Source organism: Macrobrachium nipponense, chromosome 3 (assembly GCF_015104395.2).
Source record: "Macrobrachium nipponense isolate FS-2020 chromosome 3, ASM1510439v2, whole genome shotgun sequence".
Classification (NCBI taxonomy): Eukaryota; Metazoa; Arthropoda; class Malacostraca; order Decapoda; family Palaemonidae; genus Macrobrachium; species Macrobrachium nipponense.
Genome location: NC_087202.1, coordinates 42,461,182 through 42,480,942, shown reverse-complemented (window position 1 = coordinate 42,480,942; position 19,761 = coordinate 42,461,182). Strand labels below are relative to the sequence as shown.

The following is a 19,761-nucleotide window of genomic DNA, read 5'->3' as shown; positions in this document are numbered from 1 at the left end:
CCACTTCTTACTTCCTTCTTAATATAACTTCATCTCCTTTCTTGTAGTCTACAGGCCTTAATCCTTCTTGATGCTTCTCTATCATATTCTGCTGGGCTTCTTCTAGATTCTTGTGTAATTGCTTGTGGATTACTTTAAAGTTTCCGATTCTTATCTTCATGATATCTTCAGAGTAATTTGGCTGTATTGGCTGATTCAGCCATGCATAAGGTAATCTGGGTTCATATCCCATCAAAGCTTTTATGGGAGTTGCACGAATACTCGTATGATGCCTTGCATTTAATGATAATTGGACTAAAGGTAAATTGACGTCCCAGTCAGGATCCTGTCCTACTGTGTGACGTAATACGTCTAAAACCTTCCTGTTATTCCCTTTTCTACTAACCATTACTAGCTGGGTGATACGGCTGTATCGCTAACCCTATTTTCTACCTTAAAGGCGTTACAAATTTCTTGAACTAACGAGTTGTTGAACTCTGTCCCATTATCAGAAATAATGAGCTGTGGGGCAGAATATCTGCAAAATATCTTATCGAAGAGTGCGGTTGCACATTCCTTGGCACTTTTACTAGTTAGTGGTATCAACTCTGTATATCTCGTGAGCGCGTCGATACATACTAGTATATTCTTATTCCCTTTACTCGTGGTATGAAGATTAGTGATAAGATCAATAGATACTCTTTCGAAAGGAGTCTGTGGGATAGGATATTTCCCTAGTGGTACTTCCTTGTCTGTTCTTCCCTTGTAAGTCTGTTGCATATATTGCAGCTTTTCACATAATTACTAACATCCTTGTGAATTCCCTTCCAATGGAAAGTTCCTTGGATTAATCTAATTGTCTCATCCCTTCCTAGGTGAGCTCTCATGTCATCGTCGTGCATTAGCTCAATGACCTTGTTTCTTAGACTCTTAGGTACTAACCTTTTGTGCAGTACACCTAGAAATTGACCAAATGGGTCATATTCGTGACACATCCAAATTAATACGCCATCTATGTCCGTTAATGCATCTGTGGGACATCCAACCTTCCTACCTAGTTCGGTTAATTCTTGTTGCTGTGTTTTCTTTCGTTTCTAACGTATTTAAAACAGTTCCTTATATCTTCATCTCTTTCTTGTTCTTTTATGAAATTTTTTTGCCGGGAAAGCTCCTCTGTATAATGCATGGTGAATACATTTACGTCATTGCACATTGTTTCATTCTTTTCTTCTTCTTGACTTATCATATTTATACTATCACCTTGTGATACATATCTTGATAATGCATCTGCTACCTTATTCGTCTTCCAGGGACATATCTCACTTCTATGTCATAATCTTGGGCTGTCATGAACCAACGGGCTCTTCGTCCGAAAAATTAGGGTTCTTTAGCATTTCTACTGCAGGCTGAATGATCCGTGAACACGGTTATCTTGTAACCAAAATGATATATCTGAAATGCTTTAAAGCGTCTATTATAGCTAGAGACTCGAGGTCTGTTACTGAGTAGTTCACTTCTGAGGGCTTTAATTTCCTACTGTAATAAGCTATGGCATTATACTTATTATCTTGTCTTTGCATTAAACATGCTCCTATACCAATGTGGCTTGCGTCCGTGGCTAAAAAGAATTCTTTGCCAAAGTCTGGAAAGCTAAGTACTGGGGGATGTGTTAATCTTTCTTTCAATTCATCAAATGCTTCTTGCTGCTCGTCTGTCCATACAAATGATACGTGTTCCTTTAAAAGTTCAGTTAGTGGTGCGGATATGACTGCAAAGTTCCCTATGAACTTGCGGTTAAAAACCCTGCTAAAGAAACCTAAAGAATGACTTTGACGTCCTTCTTGCACGAGGTTGGGTTAGGCTGAATTTCCCTTGATTGACTTAATCTTTAGTCGTTTACTTCTACGCCCTTTTCACTAGTGTATGCCCAAGGTAGTCTATTTTCCTTTTAAGGAAGTTACACTTCTTAATTTAAGCTTCAGGTTGGCTTTTCTTAATCTCTTTAGGACTTCTCTGACTAAGTCTATGTGTTCCTCTATAGTGTCTGTTGCTATTACCAAATCATCTATGTACAGTGTACGTCCCTTCCTTGCGTAGTAAATCGCCCCAAAATTTTATCCATTAATCTTACAAAGTTACCGGGCTTGACTTTAGACCAAAAGGCATTCTTACATACTGGTATCTGCCGTTACTAGTGGAAAAAGCAGTCAAAGGTTTACTTTCTTCGTCTAGAGGGATTTGCAAGAATCCTTGCAATAAATCTATAGTGGTGAAGTACCTCTTGGACCCTATGGTGGCGATTAGATCTCGCATTGACGGCATTGGATAAGGATCATTTTCAGTAATTTGGTTCAATTTTCTGAAATCCACAACTATTCTATAAGTTTTGTCCCTTTTAGGAACTAGCAAAAGTGGAAAAGACCATGGGGATTTAGATGGTTCTATTATTCCTTGCCTATTCATTCTTTGTACTTTCTCTTTCAATGATCTCCTTCTGGGGAATGTGCTACTCTGTAGGCTGTATGTAAATTGGCTTTGTGTTCGATGGAATGTCTAATCTTGTGCGTTATTTCGCGTGTATTTCCCAAGGTGTCGCCGTCAAGAGCGACTATATCCTTATATTCGCACAATAAGTCTATGAATTCTTCTCTAACATGGTTTTCCTTAATGTCCTTTAAATGAAATCCTATCTTAGCTCTTCTCAGTTTTATGTCCTGAGCGTAATTTTCATTTCCTTTACGGATCGCGGCTACCGTTTCCCTTTCTACAACTCGGATAGGTATGGAGTATACTTCTGCTAGGCCTATCTCTGTACCTGGTGTTAACTTAACCTTTCCTCCTCTGTTATTCGTAATCTGTAACGCTATTTTGCTCTGTCTGACTTCATGTAAACTAGAAGAATAATGTATTCCGTTTACTTGCGACTTTTCAGTAAGTGTGAGAATTTCCTTCCCTTCAAAAATTGGGTTTACTGTCCTATCTACCCAAGTACTTTCTCCTGGTTTTAAGTCTTAATTCCCTTTCTAACTTTAAATAAGCGCATTGATTTGATTCTAAAGGTTAATGATCTGTTGTGAACTCGTGATGCATTCTGGATATCTTCCCTCCGTTTCTTATCCTTCTTTAAGATACCTTTCAGTGTGGGATTCTCTTGAGTCTGGGTTCTTTTCTTAACTTGCATAGTTGGTATTCTAGGAAATCTCCACGACCGTTGTTCAATCACTAGTTGTTCTCTTGGGGCATCAATGCTTATCCCTTGTCTAGCCATAGTTGGATAACCTATCAGCAAATGAGCAAAAGCTAATTGTATATCTCTGGCTACCAGAACATTTTCTCTTAGAGCAATTCTTCCTAGCCTAAATGGAAAATCTAACTGTCCAATTACGTGAATATCATTACCCTGGACGTCTGTGATTCTACAATCTACTGCTGTGTTCAAACTTAAGTGAGAAAAATAACAACCGATACACCTTTTCCTGACATTATATTCTTAGGACTACCTGTATCAAAGAATGTAACAATAGGTTTCTCTAGACCGACATGTGCGGGAAATAAGGGTCTATAATTATATTCATTCCCTACATCAACTTTGCTAACCTGTGTAGCTTGACTTAGCCTTGACATTCCGGACGTTCTCTCTGTTATAGAGGAAGATTCATTGTACCAGTAAGCAGAAAACAAAATTTCCCATTGCGTCGTCTGACATTGACTGAACTGATTGATACGCCTATACTTGCGTTTGATTAGCATATCTATTTGGGGTTGAATCTCTATTTCCTCTAACTGGGGAGATTGACTATTGTTTCTACTTCTGCCTCTCGACTGAGATCTACCTCTAGGAGCTGAAACAAATTTATTTCTGCATTCTCGAGCACTATGTCCTGTTCTCTTATGGAAAGGACAGAAGGCTATCCCTCGGCAGTCACTGGCATAATGTCCTCTCTTCTGACAGTTATAACACGTGACTGTCGAAAATCCTCCTTGAGAAGATTTACCTGGCATCTTATTCTGATTTCTAGATGGTGTCCTAGATCTATTTGGACCCTTTTCTTTTTGTCCTATAGCGACTAAGGTCTGTATATAGGATTCCCTTCAGGTCTTCTACCTAGGATTTTTGTTTCCTCCTCTTCAATCTCTGCTACATCATCGGATGTCTCCCACTTACGAGTCATCCTTGCAATGACTTCCGTTGGCAGGCTTCCAATCATTATTGCTAGTCTAAATATTTTTTTAACATGACCCATTAGCATTTTTTGCTTGCCTCCTTCTACCTCTATCCAACCTGTGGATTCCATGAAGTTACCCCATTCATTCATATTGTTATACAACTGAGAGCTAAACTCTTGGTAACGTCTTTCGTCTAACTTAAATTGACGCACTATCCTTGCCAAGCTAGTAAACTGGATCTCTTTCACCAACTGTGGAATAACCTTCCTGAAATACCGTTTCAATTCTTCCCAATTCTTAAGATCTCGGTAAGTCTCGGAGTGGACGTACCGTTCTAAGTCTCCTCCGGCTTCCAAATCAAGATAACTCTTGGCTTCAATAAGCTTTTCTCTATCTGTCCCCGTTATGCTATCTAGGCGTGTCTCCACCTGCTCTATCCAGTTCTCTAAGTTACAAGCTAACTGACCGTTCTTTCTTCCGCAAAATTTAGCTATGTGATTAATCACATGTCCCTTATGTGTTCCCATTACTGCTGCGCTCGAATTCGCGGACTGTGTACCTTCCGGCATGGTTAATTTCCTTGTTTGACTTCTCGTGAGCACAGGCGTTCTTACGTTCTGATAAGGAGTCGGTCTCCCTTTGACCATCGACTCGTTAATGGAAATTCTTAAGTACTGAGTATCATTAAAAGTATCAAAGTTATGACAGTATTAACCCGAAAGAAAATGATAATAACAATAAAGTATTTTTACTAAAGTATTCGATCACCAAAAAAATAAAAGAATTTTCCCCAGAAATATTCTCAAAGTCTTACGTTATCGGTAAGCGATTCTTAAACAACAACAAAACCCTCTTAATAGTTCTGGTAAAACGATACTGAACTGACCGTAAAGTGTACGCTAACGAGAGACCTCTCGTGAATTACCCTTGTTATCCTAAACAAACAAAATAAAAAACAAGTAAACATTCATTCGACGTAACGAATAAGATTAAAAGCAAATATTAAAACAAAAAAATTCAAAGTATAAGAAATCACAAAACAACCAAAATCACAAAAAATCAAAATAAAATGACACAATCTAAATTAAAATTAAAATTTAAAGTTATTGGTTAGTAAATACAAATGTTTGGGAAAAGGTCTTAGTAGCTGATTAGTTATAATTAGTAAAATGAAATATCGTAGAGTTTTCGTTGCCAAAAAAAGAGTTCAGAGTGAAAATCTTTTAATCTTGAAATACCAGAAATTGTCTAACTGAAATGTTAATCGCGTAATTTACTTTTAATAGAGTTTAATGTTATGTAAGTGTGGGGACATTTATTTGGACTTAACTTCTTTCGTCTTCTTCGGCACCCGGGTTTACGTCTGACCGCTTGCGTTCGCCTACCAGCGCGTTGAATGATGTGTTGGTTCCCCCTCTCTCTCTCTTCTTTCTTTCCTCTCAGAGCAGGATTGCGTTGACGGATGCGTTTTCGGAATTGTTTTCTTTCCTCTTGATATATTTTTATGCGTTCAAAATCTTCATCTTCTGGTAGAACGATTGTTCTTGTTCTTCGGAGTGGAGCTTTTCTTCGCAAAGTGTGGGTGGCTACTTTGGAGTGCTGTTGATTGTTACGACTCGGTAACTGTCTTTGTATTTGGGGAAACACTGGTACTGTCTTAGGGGAGAACTTTCTATTTCGAGTGGCCTGAATGAATTGAAATCTCTTATGCCGACACTAAACTTTTGATTCTGTTTCGCGGCCGCTGTCTTTAACTGTCATTCGTGTCTCTGATCACCATTTCTCTTGCTGTCTTTATCTTCACCGCTCGACAGCAATTAATCTTGTCACTATATCAATCTTTATCTCATCGTATCCCACCGCTCTGCCACCAATTAATCTGTGACGGTACTTACTTTCTTTGCACAGATCTGGGGACTCGAGGTCCCCAGATCTGTGCACAGATCTGTGCACAGATCTTTGCACAGATTTGGGGAATTAGGCTTATATAAATTCTTCTTGTCTTGCTCAATGTTCTTAATCTGGAATTCGTTAAAAGGAAGGGTTCTACTTTTAGATGAGAAATGAAATTGATATATTCATACAAATTACGTTTTATTCTTCGTTAGGGGTTCTTACAAGTGTTTTTCCACCTTCTGAGTTACTGGGCTTTTGGACTGATAAAACTTAATTGGCACTTGTTGCAATTACGAGTCTATAGGCACGAGGGAATTTTACTAAGTATTGATTGTCACTTTCACTGTCTTTGATTGCTTCGCACACCACACTTTTGCACCTGTTCTTCTTCTGGGGATTCTTCTGTCCTTCTCTGTTTCACAGCCATGCCACTGCAGTTCTCCCCTCAGGCTCCCCGGTTGTTCTCTCTCTTGGCTTCTCTGTTCCCCTTTTTTCTCTGCTCCCTTTTCTGCCTGCTCTCTCTCTGTCTCGCCTTTTTGTTCAGTTGAAATCTCCTTAGCCCCGCCTTTGGATTTTTGGATTCTGACTGGGTGTGGCATTTTCTGAAAGACTTTTTGTCTCTTAGTGGCTACTAACTTCATACGAGACCGCCTTCCTGTCAGGTCTTCTACAGTAATTCGTAGGCTTTGAATTTGTATACGCCTCCTTCTTCATGTCCTGGCTTCTTAGGGGCGTATGCCTTGGTAACCTCATAGGTCATTCGTTGATACCCCTTTTGGGCTGTCTTATGACCAACACTCATGGCTTTTGATTCGTCGATACTAGAGGCCTATATTTGGGAGGGTGGAGCTTTTAAGAGTTTGGTACTTCCCTCTTTCTAACAACGGGTCATAGAATTCCTTTTTAACGTATGCCAGATGGCTCTCTCTGACCTGTTCACGAAGGGAACGCCGATTAGTCATAGGCGCTAATGAGAGTAGTTTCCAATTTCTCGAATATGCCTGGGCGATATCCCTCATCGACCATAATCTCTTGTTGGTCACTAATCGCTGGTACGGACAGAGGCTTTTTGGGGGAGATGAAAACCAGATGTCTAATGGCTAAAAGCCTAATGTTTTGAGTAACAAAATCCCTTCGCTAAGAAAAATCATTATCGTATTCCCTTTTTCTCCTTTCTTCCTTATTATCCGTTTCGTGCCTTTTTCTTAAGTATTATTAAGTTATTGCCTTTGTAAATAACGACACTGTGCCACACTATTACATATATATATATATATATATATATATATATATATATATATATATATATATATATATATATATATATATGAAAGGTTTCATATTTAATTAAGAGCTTATATAATGTCAGTCTGTTCAGCTTAGTCAGAATTTTCATTTTCTGCAGCTATATAATGCTCTGAAGTTTGTCAGTGGATTAGCAGTGTTATGTTATTTTCTCCGTTCTCTTGCAGGCACCATGGCAAAGACGTGTTTAAAGAAGGAAAGCCCTAAAGAGGATCTTCATTAAATAAGGTAGGATGTTTTCATTGGTCGGATTTTGAAATAAGGTGTTCATGTTTCTCTTATTGATCTTATATATATATATATATATATATATATATATATATATATATATAATCATATATATATATAAATATTATATACACATATATATATATATATATATATATATAATATATATATTAATATATGATATATACATATATATATATATATATATATATATATATATATATATATTATTTATAATTTAATATGTAGTCATTCTTGGCATATGTATTAATATATAGCCAAATATATATGTATGTATATATATATATATATGTATATGTATATATATATATATATATATATATATATATATATATATATATGTGTGTGTGTGTGTGTGTGTGTTTGTGTCTGTGTCTGTGTCTGTGCATGTGTGCATGTATACGTGGAGTGTGAGTGAGCATGCATATTCGATGATGATACATATTGTACAGTGCATACAAAATTATACGTTGTATAAATTCTTACATAGCTTTATCCTGTGTATATATGAAGGTGAGGCGTAAGATAATGCGTTTAAAGTAGCTCAAATACTTTGATTTGAATATTCGAAAACATAACACATTACATTTATAGATCATATTTTTGGGTCAGTAAATTTGATTAACCTACGAATCTCTGCAATAATAGACGATCGCCAAGAGAACAGATGCCGAAGAGAGTAACGTTATTTGCCTCTGTTCTCATAAACATATCACTTCAGAGGAACTGGATGAAGAGATTAGTTGTGATGAACAGCGTCAAATTGGGCCTCTCGTGTCATAAACCGTTCACGCACATGCCTTTGAATTCAGTCTTATCTCCGCTTACTGACTTTGAGTCCCAGGTGCGGCCTAGTTATCTGAGGAGTTTCTCGGGCAGTTTTGATAATTTCGCACAGAAGATAATCTTGCATTCATCTTCATAAAGTTCCTGCAAGTAGATGTCATTCCTCCTGACTACGTTGGCTCGTATCTTGATCAGGCTGAATCTGCCATGTTAGACGGGTTTGTCGCGACAGTATTTCCACGTGATTTGTCTTACGTAAGCGGGTGTTGGTTCTTTCCATGAACTAAGCCATTTTCAGTGTCGTAAGTATATATATATATATATATATATATATATATATATATATATATATATATATATATTTCCTTTTTTATTATTTTACACATCGGTCTTTTTTAAATATATAATGGCCATTCTCTCTCTCTCTCTCTCTCTCTCTCTCTCTCTCTCTCTCTCTCTCTCTCTCTCTCTCTCTCTCTCTCTTGTCTATCGTTTTCTTTTCAAAGAGGAAAATAGATTGTCTTTTTACGAATCATTCCGTAAAGAATCTTCTGTTACTTAATGTTTTCCCTGTCAAATTGCGCGTTACTACAAAACTTAAGAACAAGAAACGGGCACTGAGATTGTCGTGCGACAGTCCTTATTGATAGCAATAATAGTAGTAGTAATAGAAATGGGGGTAGCCATGGTTATGAAAGTATGAATTTGACTTCTATCCTATTATAACAGAAAATTTCACTAAAAGTCCTTACTAGAAGAATAGTTAACTTTAGTTAATTAAATGATACCAGTATTTTCCGCAAATAGTAGTAGTAGTTGTAGTAGTATTAACCATGGTTATGATGGTATGAATTTGACTTCTATCCTATTATAACAGAATATTTCACTAAAGGTTCCTACTAGAAGGATAGTTAACTGTAGTTAATTAAGTGATACCAGTATTTTCCGCAGTTTTTAAGGTTTAATTTCCATATCAATTCGTTTCACGTGAATGGCGTATGGCGCAACTTTTACTCAGACAAACTGAAGGGCAGTTCACAAAAAAATTGTTTAGGGTCATAGGCTTTATGAAAAGAAAAAAAAATGAAAATAAGCGAATGTTTTTTTTCTTTTTATGTAATTGCCATTTATAAACATTCATCATACAAGATGATGTTGCTACACGGACTCCTAGTCTATAAAGGAAAGATAGCCTAATTGACTCATTTCCCGACTCATCTCCATAATTTAGTACAATGCCGTTTGAAGAAGCCGCTACAGAGAGAGAGAGAGAGGAGGAGAGAGAGAGAGAGAGAGAGAGAGAAAGTGTCTTAATGAATCCGAAAATACCTCCTCGGTGACGGACTGTAGGGGTTTTGAAGATAAATGTTGGTTTAAATGAGCCAGAATATTTTTTCCGTTTTAAATAATGACGTACTTAGTGTTCATAACTCTTCCAATTTAGAGGCATCTCGAATAAAGTGGTCCGTTACGTTTTTTTTGCTTACTCGGGGAGTAAGCCTACAAACTACTTTGTTGTTGGTGGTGGTGGGGTAGGAAAGCCTAAAAAGGTCTGAAAAAGGTGTTTCGCGTTGAGATACAAATAAAGGAATTTTAGGATAGGATATTTATGATTTATTCATTAGAATGAAAATGTAAAAAATAGATAATGTGCATGTTAATTACTTACTTACTTACTTATTTTATCTTCCCTCCACTGGCCAGTGGCATAAGGCTGAATGTGCATGTTAGTAGTATAGTTAAATTATTTTGAATAAAATATGGCGTATTTGTTTTAATTTTCGTTGGTGAAACAACGCTCTATTTGACTGTAGATTTTAGCATGCGCCCCGAGTAAGTTGGCGTTCGGATCACGCCTTGTTGTGTTTAGGAGTTTAGTCGTTGGAAGTAAAGTCTTGGACAGATACATATATATTGTCTTGATAATGAGATATTAATTATTCGATAATTTAGAAATATTTTAGCCAGTGAAAATTAGCCTTAAATGCTGCTGAATGTTGATAAAATACCTGATTCCCTAATCATAGAATTACAAGATTTTCGCATTGGTTTTTTATCTTCTGAATAGACAGAGAAGTTAGGCAGGGCAGTTATTTCCCCTTAAGTGGAATTTTGCTAAATTAAAAAAAAATTGAAGAGGTTTTGGGCCTGAAACCATGGCTCTCCGGTGGTGTTTATTAGTTGATTTGTGTGTGTGTGTGTGTGTGCGTGTTTGTGCATCTAGCTAAATAATTGTCGGGTAAGTATTTTGCTTCTATTCATTTTGCATATTTTTCGTTGACTTATCATTACACTGCTTCATGGCGTCCTTCTCGCGTGACCTATTGCTTAATTGCGATGACTTTTCATATAATCCGTCTCGGATCTAAGCAGAGGAGGAATTTCTCTTTTACTTTGTATTTGCCTCATGATACTTTATCTAAAGTCCCGGAACAATTCCATTAGATGCTCAGATTTTGTAACATATATATCTAGAAGATATGTGAATTGTTTCAGCATGTATCTTCCCTTTGACACTCATGGGGGCCAAGGGAATTTTCTTGGTAGGCTAATGATGACATTCTTACCTACATTTTATTCTATTTCCAATTCATTGCTTTTATATAACTCTGGATACAAAAGCGTTTCTTTCATTATTCATTTACAAGGTAAATACGCCAGTCGACGACAGGAAAAGAGAAAAAGAAAAAGTATCTTGTTTTGGTGCCTGAGGTCTCGTGTCGAGGATGTCAGCGTCGATAATTTACTATTCTTATCACACCTTGGTATGACCTTGTCATGCGCTGGAGGCTCTCGCTTGCGGATGTTTCCTGAGAAATTTTGTCTCGAAACATAATGTCCCGTTTTATGATTTTATTTCTGTGAATCAGTTTAATTATTATGTTAATAGTGAATATATTGTTAATTACAGCTATGAAAGGTAAAAAGGGTAAGGATATCTTGATAAGCGAAAGAGGCACTTTGCCCTTTTATAATCATTTATAATTATGTACTTCTATATATCTAGGAGGGACTGGTAGTAGAACTGACAGAAGAATCGATTTTAATACGTTCTTATTCTAATTGTTTAGATAGATAATCGTGATGGCTCTAGTGAAGGATCCCTTTGAAATTCTAAGACAAAGTTAGATTAACATTATCAATTCGGGCAACAGTTTTCCTTCATCCATTGATTGACATATGGGTTTACTTTAACAATTGTGAGTTTTTTTTAAATGTATGTATAATGTGTTTATATATATTTTTTTCAACGTTATGTCGTTTCATCCAAACTTTTTTTCAACGTTAAGCCGTTTCATCCCAATTTTCTTTTCAACGTTAAGCTGTTTCATCCCTATTTTTTTTTTTTCCAACGTTAACCCGTTTCATCCTAGTTTTTGTCAACGCTAAGCCGTTTCATCCCAATTTTTCATTTTCAACATTAAACCGTTTCATCCCAATTTTTTATTTTCAACGTTAACCCGTTTCATCCCATTTTTTTTTTCAACCTTAACCTGTTTCATCCCCTTTTTTTCAACCTTAACCCGTTTCATCCCAATTTTTATTTTCAACATTAACCCATTTCATTCCAATTCTTTCTCAACGTTAAGCCGTTTCATCCCAATTTTCTTTTCATTATTAACCCGTTTCATCCCAATTTTTTGTTTTAACATTAACCCATTTCATCCCATTTTTTTCAACGTTAAGCCATTTAATCCCAATTTTTATTCAACATTAACCCGTTTCATCCCAATTTTTTTTTCAACATTAACCTGTTTCATCCCAGTTTTTTTCAAAGTTAATCCGTTTCATCCCAATTTTTTTTCAACATTAAACCGTTTTATCCTAATTTTTTTTCAATGTTAAGCTGCTTCATCCCAATTTTTTTTTCAACGTTATGCCGTTTCATCCCAACAGAGGATGGTTCCTTAGAGAAACAATACAATGGTCACTGTCATGTTCATAGGTTACCTGCTGAAAGGTCGACGAATCTCGGTTTCAATAAAACTTCTGTATTATATGTACGTAATTGATCGCATCCCAAGAATATGCAGAGAGAAGACATAGTAGGTCTTTATGTCTGTTATGAAGCTGCAAAATAAGATGTATAATTGAACAGAGAATTCAATTTTCACAAAAGAAATAAGATGACTTGCGTATGGCGTGGACATTAGGGTGGGATTGACACTGAGGTCATTATCACAATTGGTCATCTCCGTCCTCTACCTACGGCCCCTCTCCCCTTCCCTCAACTTCTCCCCGACCCCGATGGAGACATATCCATCCAATACCCTCCCCGTGCCCGCCTGACCCTTATAATATCCACATCATCCTCTGGTGTCAGTTATTTGCACGAGGGAACCCACTTGGTCAGGTCAAGAGTGGCACACATCGGGAGGGTCGGTAAGGGTCTGGTCACCATACACTGACACCGGATTACCAGCCAAGGATGCTTTATCCAGTTGGCACGGTCGTTGTTATATGCTCCATGGTTAGCCGTGTCGTCAACCAGTGGCTGGATGGGGAGAGGAAAGATAGTAGGGGGTGGGGACTGGGGGGGGGGGGTGGAGCAATCGCACGTCACAGGCCCTTCTAGGTGCAGATGGCATAGACACTTGGGTAGCAAAGGAATGCGCCCTCGGGTCCCATTCTGCCCTCCTCCTGTTCTGGAATTCCATTGTTTTTCTTTCTTTACGTGTTTTTTTATTTATTTTTTTTTATACCGTATGATGGCGTGAGTACTTTTGAATTCAATGTTCACTGGAAGTCAAAATGTTGTTATTTGAAAAGTCCGAGTGATTCTTTTAGATCAGAATAAGACAGTAATATTTTTCACAAACCTTTTCAATTTCCCTTCCTTCTGTACAAGACTCCTTGTTATATAAAAGACCCTTCAACATTTCATTACAACTTCGGTGAATTTATAAAACGTAATTGTTTGGTAGGTAAGTTTCGTTCTAGTTGAATCGATAACTTGGTTAAAACCCTTTTCTTTGGGATTTAGTTGATGCATTTGATTTTATTAAGGGGTAACTTCATACCAAAATATGGCATTAGTTGCATCTGTGTTTAGGAAATTTGGCGTCGTCAGTTACAACAGTTAAAACCAAATTAATAATAGCTCCCACAACAACACCCTCAGCATTAATAATAACAGTAATGATAATACTGAAGCTAAGGGTAATAGTAACAATTACATATATTATCATTAGTAATAATTTAGGAATTAGCTAATCATGCATAACTGTTAACGTCCAAGAGTTGAACTTTAATAACGGGCTTTTAGCCTTTCTCACATGAAGATTAAGATGAGAGAGAGAGAGAGAGAGAGAGAGAGAGAGAGAGAGAGAGAGAGAGAGCGAGCTGGTTGTTTGATGGTAGACAGACATGACTGAAAAAAAATGTGTAGTTTTCATATTCCCAAATACATTTTGAATAGGTGTTGGCTGTGCGCTTGTGTTTTCATAAATTTGGGTCCTCGATGACAAACCAAGGCATTCGATGGTTTCATTTACATTGACTTCTATCACTTCACAATTCCTTGTTTTACTTCAAACTCTGATCTTTAAACTAAAAAAATCCCTTGAATCTGGTTCGGGATTTGCACGCTTTATTATGGTAAATGTCGTTTTTAGCTTAGCCAAATTGTCGTTGATATTAATAAAAAGAGATTTAAATTTTTTCACGGATGGCGTCAAACGTATACCGAGAAGTCATAATGATAAAAAGGGGCCAATAAAGAGGGAATAAGAGACTAAGATGAACGTGTTATGCCCAAACAGTGATTGGAATGTCATCTACAAGACTTGATGAGATGGAGGTTTTTACTGAGAACTGGTAGGATTATTGAACCACACAAGGTCAATCATTAATATATATATATATATATATATATATATATATATATATATATATATATATATATATATATATATACATGTGTATATATGTGCCGATAACGATAAGTAAAGAAAAGAGTTAATAACACAAACGGGATTGTGTTGCGAAATGATAAAAGGAGGTTAAGATGCGACCGTCGTCCCTCTAGCATGGGTTGAATTACATTTTCTTAAGAAGATTTCATAACTCGGACGTATCTTTCTTTTGCTTTACATGAGAGGATCATCTGCAAGTCAATAACTTAAGCAACACATTTGTGAGTGTTTTTGTCTCAGCTCATTTATATTGATTGAATAATGTATTGTGAACACCATCGCTATGGGAATCTACACTGGTTTTATTATCATTTATGTATGAGTCTTTTCACGGTTCATTTTATTGTGTTTATTACAGTGGAACATAAACCCTTCGCTATCAGCCTAGTCTTCTCAGAGGGCTCACTCCGGTAGGTGCTGCCCTTCCATTTCACAGGTTTGTAATTAAACATAGTATGAGACTGTCAGCCTAATGGTCCATGTCTTCGGTGCCATTCGTTCCCTGACATCACTGGAGTGATACCCGTGATCAGAGGTAGCTTTTTCTAGCTCTTGTGTTCTCCTGAACCTGGCCGTGGTGGTATAACGCCATCCATTCGGTACCAGGGTGTTAAAACACGTAGGAGAATTATTATTCGTTCAAACAAGTTATGGTGAACATTATCATTAATGTGTTATTGGATGTAAATTTAATGCCATTACAGTATTGTACACACTTTTGCATCTTATAACAAAAAGTCTGTTTCCAAGTGTTGGTAGTTCACCTCATTTTTCCATCATCGAATAGCAGTTGCTTCCTGATATCAAACCTACATTTAATGTATCTCACACTGTATTGGCGTGGAATATTTCCATTTAGCCAATAATTAACGATACAGAGACTTTACATATTTTGACTATTATCATGTTATTTTTCATTTAAATTATTTTGCCTGTAGAGAAACAAAGAGACCTGTTTCCCTATAGGCATAGGAGTAGAGTCAGAGATTCTTCTGTTTGAGCAAGACTAAAATGCCTTAGATTCTTACTGAAACCTTAGAAAATACAGTGAACTTAGTGGCTCTTTTGCGAGAAGCGAGAAGACATGGGCAAAGCATTCTCAGGACACTTGTATTCATTTATTTACGATAACCTCTGCCTTCCGTTTATTATAGCTTTCCATTCGTGTCAATGAGGTATAATTTTTTTTTTTTTTTTTTTATTGAGAACAGCCTCAGTAGGTACACCAATTTCTTGCTGTTTGACGATTCCACGTTCCACATAAGCGTGCCAGGTAATGCTATATTTACGGTACAATTATAAAAGAAATACAGATGTGAATGAAAAACTGGAGAATTCTAATATCTGTCCACGATAAAACGAATGTTTTTTCCACAAATTTTGCCCGCGTGAAACTTATCAAGGGTCACCCATCAGCGCTACATAGACCTAAATCCGATGTTCTGGTCGATATATGTTACTTATGCGCAGTCATGACCACCTTGTTTCGTAAGTTTATATAATTGACATAGGACATAACAGACCCTGATTCGTAAACCGTTTCGGACTTTGCAGAAGCAATAATGTGGAGGAGAGACTGTCAATAACAATACACATCATGGTGTCACTTTTACATTTTAGAGGTCTAGGGTTCGATTCGCGCATTAATCGACCCAGTTGAATTTGTAAAAGCATCGGTTGATGACGAAGATTGGTCATAGGGCTAGCAGCCACATCCCTGAAGACTTACTGAGACACGAATTGTTCTACTCTCCTATCATCATCCCTTTCAGGTCTGGAAAAGGACTTTTGCTGAATGAATATTTCAGCAAGTATTTTTGAAATTAAGGAGCTAGTCCCATGACCTGCCGCCCTGCCCAGTGGATGTTCAGACTGAGTCTCCCTTTCTTGGTGTCACCCATCCAAATACTGACCACACCCAACAATGCTTGGCTCCGCTGATTAATGGATTAGCTATTTAACGGGCATATTTATTGGTTAATTTTTGCCGCATGGATTTCTCAGTTTCCTACGTTGCTTAACATAGTGGGCACGTTATCCGTCTGAGATCTTAGTATTCCAAAGAAAAATTAAGGAAATTCTCTGGAAATATATATTCTAAATCCCACTTCCATGAGAATCGAATATTAGCATTCTGCACCTCGTCTTACTGGTGCCTCTTTAGTTCTTATATCAGTGAAACATCATATATATATATATATATATATACATATACATATATATCTATATCATATATATATACATATATATATATATATATGTATATATATATATATATATATATATATATATATATATATATATATATATATATATATATAGTGTGTGTGTGCGTGTGCGTGTGTGTGTGTGTGTGTGAAGAGTGTAGAATCTGCTGGCCACTTTTACCAGATTTTATATAATTTTAATAACCACAAGGCCCTCTTCAGCATTGTTGCTAGTATGTTAGCATGTTATTAAAAGTTCGTCCTTCCAAGTTTGGCGACAGATTCTGATTCAAAGGAAAAACCTTCCTGGAGTTTCTATATGTTTAATCAACACGCTTACTTTCCCTTTTTTAAATTAATATTCAGACGTGCTTGTGTCTTGTGCACTTCATCATACGTCTATTACTATTTTAGGTCGATAGATATTTTTATGAGAAAACAAATTGCCTCCGTCGCTACTTTCGTTGATTGGAAAAACGAATTACGGTGTTACAAAAATTGGATATGGCAGACAGGTCTGTAACTTATTATTCGCATTTCCAATGTTATCCGTTTGAATCTTTGGTGAAATCTCCAATCATATAGTACGCACAAGCACATTTATTTACTTCTCAGTGTCAGACATTAGTCAGATATCGTAGTTAGGTTCCTCTTCTTTATTCATTTTCACATGGAAACCTTAATCTTGTTTTCTTAAACTTATATCTGTTTTGAAATAGAATAACTCAATTTGCCCTCACTTCAATTCGGAGTGGGGAACGGATACGTGAGTCGGATATAATTATGCGGGTTATCTGTGCTCAGATCAGCGTTGAGTATCCGTGTTGTCAGTCTGTGTGTATGTGTGTGTGTGTTCATTCTAGTGCGTCTCTCAGGGGTGAGGGGAGTCGGGTAGCCAGGTAGGATCGGTAAGGCGGGGTCTGGACGGGGGGGATGTGTTGGTGGTGTTGATGTGATATGAGGAGGGAAGCTAAAGACAAGTGTTGTTCTATGGCTTCCCTTCCTTTCTCCCTCTGGCCGCCGTCCATTATATATCCCTTCTTGCCGACCCTCCTCCCTCCAAACAAACGCCCCTTCCCTCGCGGCCAGAAATAGTACTTCCTTGACGCACATATATAAAAAGAATTATTATGTAAATGTCCTTTACACTTATCCTGTAATAATGATATTGGTAACTATTCGGCCTCGTTATACGAGCTAGGTTTGGAAGTAACTCATCATACACAACATGACTGTTGGAGAGAGAGAGAGAGAGAGTGAGAGAGAGAGAACAAATACAAATTTGTAAAGTTAATTTTTTGTCCCGTATATCACCACCTTGGAATTACAACGAATATACAACTACGCAGTAGTGATAACACTTAAAAGAAGCTTTGCGATGAGTGTTATATAAATATTGAATCAAGTTATGTAACAGATGTCAAACACTTTAGCAGAACATGCTCCGTTACAGCAATCACGCCACGATGACTTCTTTCATAACAGCTTTTTCTCAGAGATTTCATGTACTTTTTTCTTTTACCAGTCATTTATCAACAGATTTGTTTGGTTTCAAAAGTATACTTCACACATAACACATATAATTAATATATATATATATATATATATATATATATATATATATAATATACTAATATATAGATCATATTATCTATATCTATATATATATATATATATGTATATATCCTATGTGTATATATGGGTTTATATATATATACGTATATATTAAATATATATTATTATATCTCATTGTATATAACTATGTGTATATGTATATGTTTATATATATATATATATATATATATATATATTCATATTTATTAAACTGACAATCTATTACATATAACCAACGTGTCCTTACGGAACAAAAATTATTTCGCTTACCATTTCTGGACTATATGTGGCATTAACTTCAAAAATTATTCATTGCTGTACTTCACATTTGGATAGAATATTAACCTTTCAATAGGGGCATTTCCATGCGCAACTTTTACTCTTCGTTTCAAGACGTCCATCTCTGAAATTCTTAGACTACTTTTTTCGTTTGTTTGTTTCGGGTAAAGTCTGCTTTTTGAACCTGATGAGTTGCTTTAGTTGTTTGTTTTAATAAGTAAGGGGCACTTTTCTCGTCTGTTGTTGTCGACAGCATAGAAAAGTTTACCGTTAGAGCAATGCCTTTTCTAATACCTATCGATTCCCACAAAGTATAAAGTTTCATTTGCAGTGCATCGTGAATTCTCTACCTATTCCCCACCCCATCCTCCATTCCGTTCCTTTCACCTCTCTCTTTCTCGCCCCTTTTTGGGAACTTCTGTCTCGTTTTCTTCTTCTTCTCCTCAAGTGGAGCTAATGAACCTCAGAGTCTCCCTGATAACGAAAGGCTGTTTTAAGATCCGAGAAGTATTCTCTCAGGCATCGAGTCGTCTCGTGACGAAACAAAGATAACCTTGTTTTCAGCGCGGTTATATCTGGTGAAATCAAGGTGTTACCGAAAATCTCATGGTTCACGTCCGTGCAATTTAATTTCTAGTTTTGTCATGAAGATATTACATGCGGTGTCTTGCGTCAAGTTATACGTAAAAATAAGCGCAGATACATAGGGCGCATGCGCATACACATACAAACACATAAAAACATGCTCACGAACGCCGGTTTGGATTTGCCTACACAGAATACGTTGTATTTCGTGAATCACAAACATAGCCGGAAAGTCTGTAATCCCACATAAGCTTGTTATGTCTTCGGTTTTCTAAGTGACATCTTTTTTCTTCAGTCATTGTCATCATTTACTATTTTTGGATTTGTATATGCTTATTCCTTATTCTAGAAATGTAATGCCCATAATCCAATAAGATTTTGTTCGCTTTTGGGTATTATCCTACTAAATGCTGTTCGTTTTGTTCGTTCCCTGTCGTTTTCCTATTATACTTCTTCATTGACTATGAAATATTTAGCACAGAAAGTGATGTCGCCGAAGGTGCATGAAAGTCAACCTTGGTATAGCTGAGAGTATTAATTAGCCCAGATTATTTTTTCATATTTGTCATGTTATCTTAAAGTTTTACGCTTATTTTCCTATTTTAACACCTGGGGAATCTGCTATTTGATGCTTCGTTGTCAAGTATTGTTATTTTTTGTGTTATTCAGAAGATGAACCCTATTCGTATGGCACAAGACGACAATGGTCATTGACCTGAAATCCAAGCTTCCAAAGAATATGGTGTTCAATAGAAAGAAGCAACAGGAGGTAATGAGAA

The 19,761-nt window shown here is 36.6% G+C and overlaps 1 protein-coding gene across 6 annotated transcripts in view; it reads left to right on the top strand.

The window, feature by feature from the left end:
- LOC135221710 (rho GTPase-activating protein 21-A-like) overlaps positions 1-19,761 on the top strand; it is a 669,873-nt gene that overhangs the window by 103,101 nt on the left and 547,011 nt on the right. For all 6 annotated transcript variants that reach the window (XM_064259480.1, XM_064259473.1, XM_064259475.1 and 3 more), the window contains one exon: positions 7,515-7,575. The gene's annotated coding sequence lies outside the window, so the exon portion shown is untranslated. The remainder of the gene's footprint in view (positions 1-7,514; positions 7,576-19,761) is intronic.